We start from the raw sequence: 8,845 nt of genomic DNA on the forward strand, positions 1-8,845 counted from the left end.
TATACTACAGACTACAGAGTATTAATCTGTTAAATATAATATGTAAATGAGTGGATCGTGAAAATAATAGATACATAATACGTAGCTGGTACATCCTTTCAAGTGTTGTCATTAAACGTGTAAGATATGTATGTTATTTTTAGATTTAAATAATTTGTTGAGAAATATCGATATATTACCAGAAAGATAATCATTAAATTGGTAATTGTAATATGTTTAGCTGTGAAAATAAATTCTTGGTCACCCAAGAAGTACACTCAGTGCCCAACTCTAAATTTAAAAACTTACATTACTTATCTATATACTGCATCGGTATATATAAATAAAAATGAATACATTATCTATTGTTATTTATTAGCCGATATATACATAATTTCACATTTCCACTGTAGTATATACAATGCATTTTACTATATTACATAAATAGATACCTACATGAGCCATACAGTTATAATATAACTACAAATACTTACCACCTATTGCTCTTCAAAAGTCTATTATACCGTGGTCGCCCCGTGGATTGAGAGTGCAAGCAAGCGCAAATTTATTAATATACTCAGATTATGTATACCTATATATGTATTATGTATGTATATTATATTATTTAGAAGTTGCAGGTACAATAGACGTTCTCAAACATTGTTTTTTGTCTTTTATTAAGCATGATTATTTTTGTTATTTTTTTTTTTTTTTTTTTTGCTACCGGTACTTATAATTATTTTTACAATTAAATTAATCCGACCTTCGTATCTTTATAACACTCACACAGCATGAAATTGTACCTACTCATTGTTTCGTCGGCGGCGTGTGCATAATATGTCTACATAAGCTCAATGATGAATATAATATATTATACGTTCCTATAACATACATTATTGTATAGGTAAACCTACATGCCTAATTTCATACTTGCACATAATACAAACGATTGTTGTATAAAACCGTTTTGAATCATATTATCGTATATTGTAGGTATATTTATAGTTAAATGCACGTTGCATTCAAAAAAAAAAAAACTTTAAATACATTATACATGACTACAATTTGCACATCACGTTTTCGAAACGATTCCTATTTACATTATAAGTTATAATGCACGAATATCCGTTCAACTATCATCGCTGTTGCAATATCCGGACACTTATCAATAACGATCATCGAATATTATGTACTTACGTCTAAATGTTTAATTTATATCCGCAGATTTATATCACAATAATTACTATCTATGAACCATGTACAATATTGTTATATTTAATTTTATTATCGCTAGTGCTCAATTCGGCGAGTGGTTGTATATGGGGGGGGGAAGGGAGGGAGTGATGGAGATCTCCCACAATTTCGTTTTGAGAACATCTATACAATTATTCTACTAATTACTATTTTCAACAAGTCTATTCATTATTTTTTGTTATTTGTTTTTTGCAAAATTGTATTACCTCTATAAGATATATAAGTTATTTCATAAATTAAACAATTTATTATTATTACACTATACAATATATATCTGCAATTTATCAGTGTATAGAATAAAATTTAACTGAAATTTAAAAAAAGATATAAATTTATCAATATTTAAATAATCAAAATTATTTTTTATATGAATAATTATTTATTATTTTGTAATAATATTTGTTTTAATTGCTTTTAATAGACAATAGTATAGTATAGTTTATGTACGTACTATACTTACCTACATGGCTACACATATTCGTTTAGGGATTGACGGTTGAACGCTTGCTTATGCCCTTCACAAGTTATGTTGAGTTAAATGATTTCATAAAACACTAATTTTTTTAAGCCTAAAAATCCCTTTCTCTTATTTTTTAAATTCAAGTACTAACACCACAACTGTGAATTATTCTTTACCATGAATATAATCGGTGGACCCTCAACATATCCCTCGATCCTTGTTCAAAATATCCTAATTAAGGATATACCCATTAATATATATCCTTTATTTCATGTATATATTTTATTGATTTTCAGTGGAGGTACCTCATATTACATTTTATTTAGTTATTAGTGTTATTATACCACAATAGCATGCTCTTATTTTTAATGAATATATAATTTAACTGTCAATAATTAATAATTATATATGCTTATTTTATTTTCGTTATTTTTATGCTAAATCAGGTATAAAACTTTTACGTTCTAATAACTTGTAATATGAATACCAGTATTTCATATTAAATAATAAAAACCATTATATAATAGCCAATTCATAATGGACAGTGATAACTTTTAATTAATATGGTTTGTAAACTCATCACATTTGTATGCGTTTTGTACGACAGTTAGATATTTATTTCTAATCTGTTGTTATTTAATTATTTTAAAACGTTAGTACGGTGATTTCATACAGAAATTATGATAGCACACCAGATATGGCATGAGGAAGACAGAAAGAGTTTTTTTAGACAAAAAGTGGAAGTATTAAATTCAATGGGACACCTAAGGGAAAAACCTGAAGAAATTGAACAATAAACTATAACTCAGTGTGACAGCACAAAGTGCTCTGAAATTAAAAGAAAACTTTTAACTACTTCCAACTTCGGTAAAATTATTAACCGTACATTTAATATTGGTTACGAAAATGTAGTAATAGAAGTTTATTACGAGTATAAACGATACAATTTACTGCTCCTAAAATCGAATATGGTCGTGAAATTAAACCAGTTAGATTCAAAAGCAAAAAAAAAATTGAACCATGTGGGTTAATTATTGATTTTGAGATTTTTACCTGAGTGTTACTTCAGATAGACTAATCAATGACGGTGAAATCGTAAACATTTTTGGCAAGTACATAAGGATGACACTATTGGAGATTGTAAAAAAAAAAATTATGCAAGGCAATTATATCTTACAAAAAGAAAATATTGCGTATTTTTCATATGATTATTTGAATCGAAAAAGGATTCAAAACTGAAAAAAATGTGTATGACATATTATTTTGACAACAAAATATGTTGCCAAAATTAAATAATTTTTTCTTCGATTGATTATTGCCTGAAATTGTGACCTGAGACACCCTGGAAGACCTATCGGAAATTCGGCTTCATCGTTCAAGTTTAAGAAAAAAAGGCTTTAGCAATATCATCTAACAATTAAAAAATTATTGTTCATAAATTATAAATTACTAATTTAATTCATTAGAAAAGTTAACATTTATGTTCTTACCTATTTATTATGTACCTATACTATTAATAAACTATTTTAACTACTATATACTATACAAAATACTATTACTTATTAGTTATTACTTATAAGTTGTACTTAATAGTAAAAGTTCCTAGTGTTCCTACTATTTATCTGAATATTTTACATGGTGTACTACTAATAACAGTATATGTACTAGCCACTAGATATTAATGTAATGTAATATCTATATCTGCCTAAAAAAAAAAAAATAATAATAATCTAATACATTTTAAGTATTTTACATATATTTATACTAAGCCTTAGTAAATTTAGGTATCTATATTTTGCTTCTCAGCTTACTGGTCTGTTAAGGACCATTATTCCCTTCAAGTGGTCTCGCCATCCGTCTGTGTAGTAAGTCGATTCAAAGATCACATTCTAGTTTATTTATTTTATGTCTCTTGTTTTTAAATCAATTCACTGAGTTCTGAGTCATCTTAGGAGTCTTCTTTTGTTTATTCTTTCAACGAGTAATTTTTTATTAGTTTCCCATCTGCTCTCCAAGTGTGTCCGAACACTCCAGACCACTTTAGTTGTTTATTTTTGATAAAACGCTAAGAAATTCGGTCTGTCTTACAATTTCTGTAATTCATTATTTCTTCACCTCTCATAGGTATTTGTTTCTCGATCGAATTGTAGTCCATGTATGTTCTAGAGCATTTTTTCTCAAATATCATTAATTTTCTCTCATCACGTTTTGTCAAGGACCACATCTCGTATACATATATGTTACTATTGGAAATAAGTAGCTACAATTTCATATTGCTCACCAAAACAGTGGCTGATACAGTGGGTTGTATTTTTATGTTATAATATTGGGCTGAAACTCACTAAATGCCAATATTTCTATTTTTATGATACTTTTAATAATACATGCCCGTATATAATAATCTTAGATAATAGATAATAGACCTATCTTACATTATTATCCAATATCTTAGAATTCTTAGATAATAATATAGAAACGTTACTTCTCGAACGCGCGCCGTGGATGTTGTTATCAATTTACCGCCACCGTCGTTGTTTTCGTATTTTGTCTGATTATCACAATTTTAAATACGTTGTGCCGAAGGTTAGGTTAAAAAAATGAAACGTAAAAAAAGATCTGGTTCATTAGACGCGTTTATTAAAAAAAGATCAACAGTGTTTCAAATACACCAAGCGAGTACAACTAATTTAAAAAAAATATTTATGAACTATGTACCCATATAAAAACATGTTTATGTTATAGATTTAATTTTTGTAGATAATTGTATTGATTTTGTAAATTAATACATTGTAAAAATAAATTACTTTTATTTAATTATTGTTTATTATGTTTATTAACTTCAAATTTATTTAGTTGTACAGGTGAATTAATACAAGTATTTAACCTCCAATAAATTACAGGTTAAATTGAAAAAAAGGTATTTCATTTTTGAAAATTCGCCCCCTACCCTTAGGTGACTTCTGGATCCGCTACTGAACCAAAAGGTAGTTTGAGTTCTGATTGTTTCTGGACATCATCATGTACCTACTATTAGTGTCGTTTATACATACTTGCTTTAAGTAGTTCTCGATCGTTTGAACGAATTCCTTTTTTAGTGTATAATACTACAATATTATCGGCAAATGTCAAAATCACTGAATTTCCAGTTATGTTTATATACATTGCTCGTTTATATCTTTTACTATTTTTCCAAAGATAGATTGAATAATGTGAGAGAAAAGGCGTCTCCTAAGCGGAGGCCAGATTTTACCTCAAATGGTTCAAAGCAGTTTTATAACAATCGTATTTTACAATTTTTCTTTTCATTATACATTTTTATTGGATTTTTATACTTCTTTGGTATTTTAAGTAGTTATAATTCTTTTCATAATTCATTTTTGCTTATTCTGTCATATGTCTGAGGTATATAAATATCTAATGTATGTTTTCACTTCTCATCGAATTCATAATATTTTCCCAAACTTATCTGAGGATAAATATGTGGTCGGTGGTTGATTTTTCGAAAACCGTATTGGTAACTTTCAATAATTATTGTTTTGATATAGCAATATTCCAAATGTCTAGAATTCTTTCTATTCTTCATACACATCTAATTATTGCTATTCATTTCTTCTATAACGGTAATCGTCCTCTCTTTATTTAATATCTACATAAATATTTTTATTTTATAAAAATTTAGTAGAAAGTTGTATGTAAATAAATTATTGTAAATCACTTCGAACAATTTATTATATTATATTATGTTTTTATAGAATAATATAAATTAATGCTTGTAAAATAAACAATTATAGTGGTTAATTTTAATAACAAAAATTTCGTTATTACCATCACTGATTATGATTATTAGAGATAAAATTTTATAGGCATTTGCTTTTTTTTTATTGGTTAGAAATGAATCTAAATCAGATACACATTTAATTCATAATATTTATACAATAAAATTATTTTTTTTTTTTTTTTGATTTTTTAGTTATTATTTTTTTAAATTTTATAGTCTTCATGTTAAATTCCACAGATTTTGATTGTAAGTTTATAGGTGACCGAGTTATATACTGTTTATACTCAAGAAAGGTAGGATGATTTATCTCTTACTAATATCAAAACTAAATTTGAATACTTTTACAAAATTATTATTTTACTAATAATTTTACTTAACAATAAATTTGCAGCTTTTTTTTTTTTATTTTTATTTTATTGGCTACTGTATTACTTGTATGAGAAAACATAAATTCCGATACCTAACTATTTAGCATAATAATATATGGGAATAATTATTACGACCAAGTATTGATGGTGCGAAAGGAAACGGTACCTACATGAATTCTATTCACACTAATAATACTCGTAAGTAATAATCATTTACGACTAACTCATATACTCGTAATCTCCGGTGGCGTTGATGAAATTAAAATGCCTAAATGTTGCTCCTTAAATAAAAGCTCTAGCTAGGCCTTTTAAGGAATTTTCATTAGCAAACATTTAAAATAACAATATAATATGATAATGGATGCATGTTTATTTTGTTAATTTTATTCGATTTTACTTTAAATTTATATCACATATTTAGTATTTACATTGTAATAATATTTGATTTGGTTGCTATAAATATATATATTTATATTATATTTAGATGTAGTCGTAAACACACAATTCTATTTACAATATTTTAAAAATAATAACTTTATTATATAATATAATTATATACAAATTAATATATAGTTGTCGATGTAGTTGGCTAAAAAAATTGATGTCACCTTCAGTAATATGAAAATTCAAAATTGCAATAATTGCAGACATCTATTTAAGTTAGCGAATTAACTGTTAGGTATTGTATGATTGTGTTTATGGTCAACAGAAATTCTTTCTACACACGAAGACCTTGAAAGTTGTATACAGTTGTGATATGGTTATGGTTAAAATATAGAAAAAAGAAATGTTGCAGTTAATTATGTTACATTGACAAACATATTATGTATTTAATATCTAAGTATATATTTTGTATTCTCAATACATTTCAAATACTTTAAGGAAAAAATAAGTTTAAGTCAAACTTGTTTTAGATTCTGTGCAGAAAAATGAATATATAATTGGTTCTAATATGTTTTTTATAATAAAAAAAATGCTCTGATATTTAACTTTGAAGGAAGTTTCTCAATTTCTGATAACCGAATCTACTAATTGGATCTAGGTTGTAGAGTCAAATGCTTAAATATAGAAATTTCATAGTACCTGCCCTATTAGATAAACAGGAAAAATAAAATTTACGTTTAATTAGTTTTTGACAAAATTATTTTTTTTGTAATCTCAAAAACGAGTATAGGTAACTTTTTACTTGAAATTTTCATCACATTTTCAAATATAGCATTTTCTAGATATTATGATCAATTTAAAATTATTCTCTTTTTGAGCTATTTTTAAACATTTATAGTTTTATTTGACTTATGCATGAAATATTTTTTTGTTCATGAATAAAAAGCTTTAATATTTAATAAAAGGTTTCTCACAAGTTTTTCATATAGCAGTTAAGACAATAAAAAATAATATTGACAATCTTTTTTCATAAACGTTTTTTTTCAAAATTGTGAATTATTTTACGTACTATAAAATAACATACTAGTTTTGTTCAGAATTGTTTTTCTACGCATGCAATGATTTATCATTGGTTTAAATTTAACACACCCATAACAATAATTTATAATCAATGCAAAGAGTACTTGACACCTACTATTATATGTAGCAAAAAGACTTCACCGTTTTTTTTATTTTGTACTCGTAAATATTAAATGAAAAAAAAAATATATTAAATATTAAACGCACAAAGATTTAATGCATTTAGCAATGCAATCCTGTATATATGTACAAAATGAAGAAGGATTTCACGATAACCTTGTTTAATAAATAACTTGCTTGTTAGAGACTATATTAAATAATTTATAGTATTATATAATAACTGAAAATTTTTAATAATTAATTATAGACCGTATAACTGTTCTTTAAAAATTATAATTGTTTAATTGTAGGTAGATACCTTAATCCCATCCTAAAAATAAATATATAAAATTGCAAAATATATTTAAATAATAAAAACACTACTTTATCCAAGCGTTTATATACTCATTCATTTGAAATAATTTTCAATCGCATTCTTAACTGGTATCGATAATGGTACATTTTTATAATACATTATTATACTATAGACTTTATTATTTATCTCACGTATGCATATTATGTGGTATCCGGCTAGACATATTTTATAACATTATACCTAAGTACCTAAGTATAACTATCGGTTTATCGACCACATTACGTGATATATATATGTGTTTATTCTATGTTCGTTTATTATTGCAATTTATGTACTTGCATAAAGATACGTTTTAAATTTTATATAGTATATATTATATGCACTTTAAATAGCCGGGGATGGAGTGGAATGTAAGCAGAAGGCTGAGGGGTATCACGACAATTCTCGCTTTATCTCGCTATACATATAAATGCTATTGTAATAGTGGTATACTAGAATAATACAATACATTTGTGTATAGCGTATATTTCGATCACTTATACAATAAAAATTATGAATTAAAATAGAATAATTTAAGAATTGGGTAATATAATAATACAGACAAATCATGCTAATAATCAATTGTATTATTATATAATAGTGATCAGTGATCACTGATCCGCTGCGTTCGTAGCTAATGGTGTGATTGTCAGTGATAAGTAATAATTAAATAATAATAAAATTATAGATTATAATGTATATTGTGTATAATAATTATTGTATTATATATAATACAATATATTATATTTTATATAATATGTATAATATATAAAACTGAAAAAATGGTTTTCCAACAACCCCTGCAATTTTATCATTGACGTTGCGTCTCTGAACGCCGCTAACCTGCAGATTATATATCAAAGTCGGAGTTCGAAATGCATTTTTTTCGAGTAGATGGAGATGTTTAATTTTTTATTTCCTTCCTCCTCCACCCCTCCCGGGTAACCAACCATCCAATCCCGTCAACATATTTTTGCGTGCAGTTCATGGCGGACAGCCACCGCACCTCGGGAATCAACACGACAACAATAACAATAATCGCAAACGGCTGTCTCCGGTGCACGTCCCGCCGCAATACCTACTGCGTA

This window comes from Melanaphis sacchari, unplaced genomic scaffold (assembly GCF_002803265.2).
Source record: "Melanaphis sacchari strain LSU unplaced genomic scaffold, SCAv2.0 Contig4_pilon_pilon, whole genome shotgun sequence".
NCBI classification, from domain to species: Eukaryota; Metazoa; Arthropoda; class Insecta; order Hemiptera; family Aphididae; genus Melanaphis; species Melanaphis sacchari.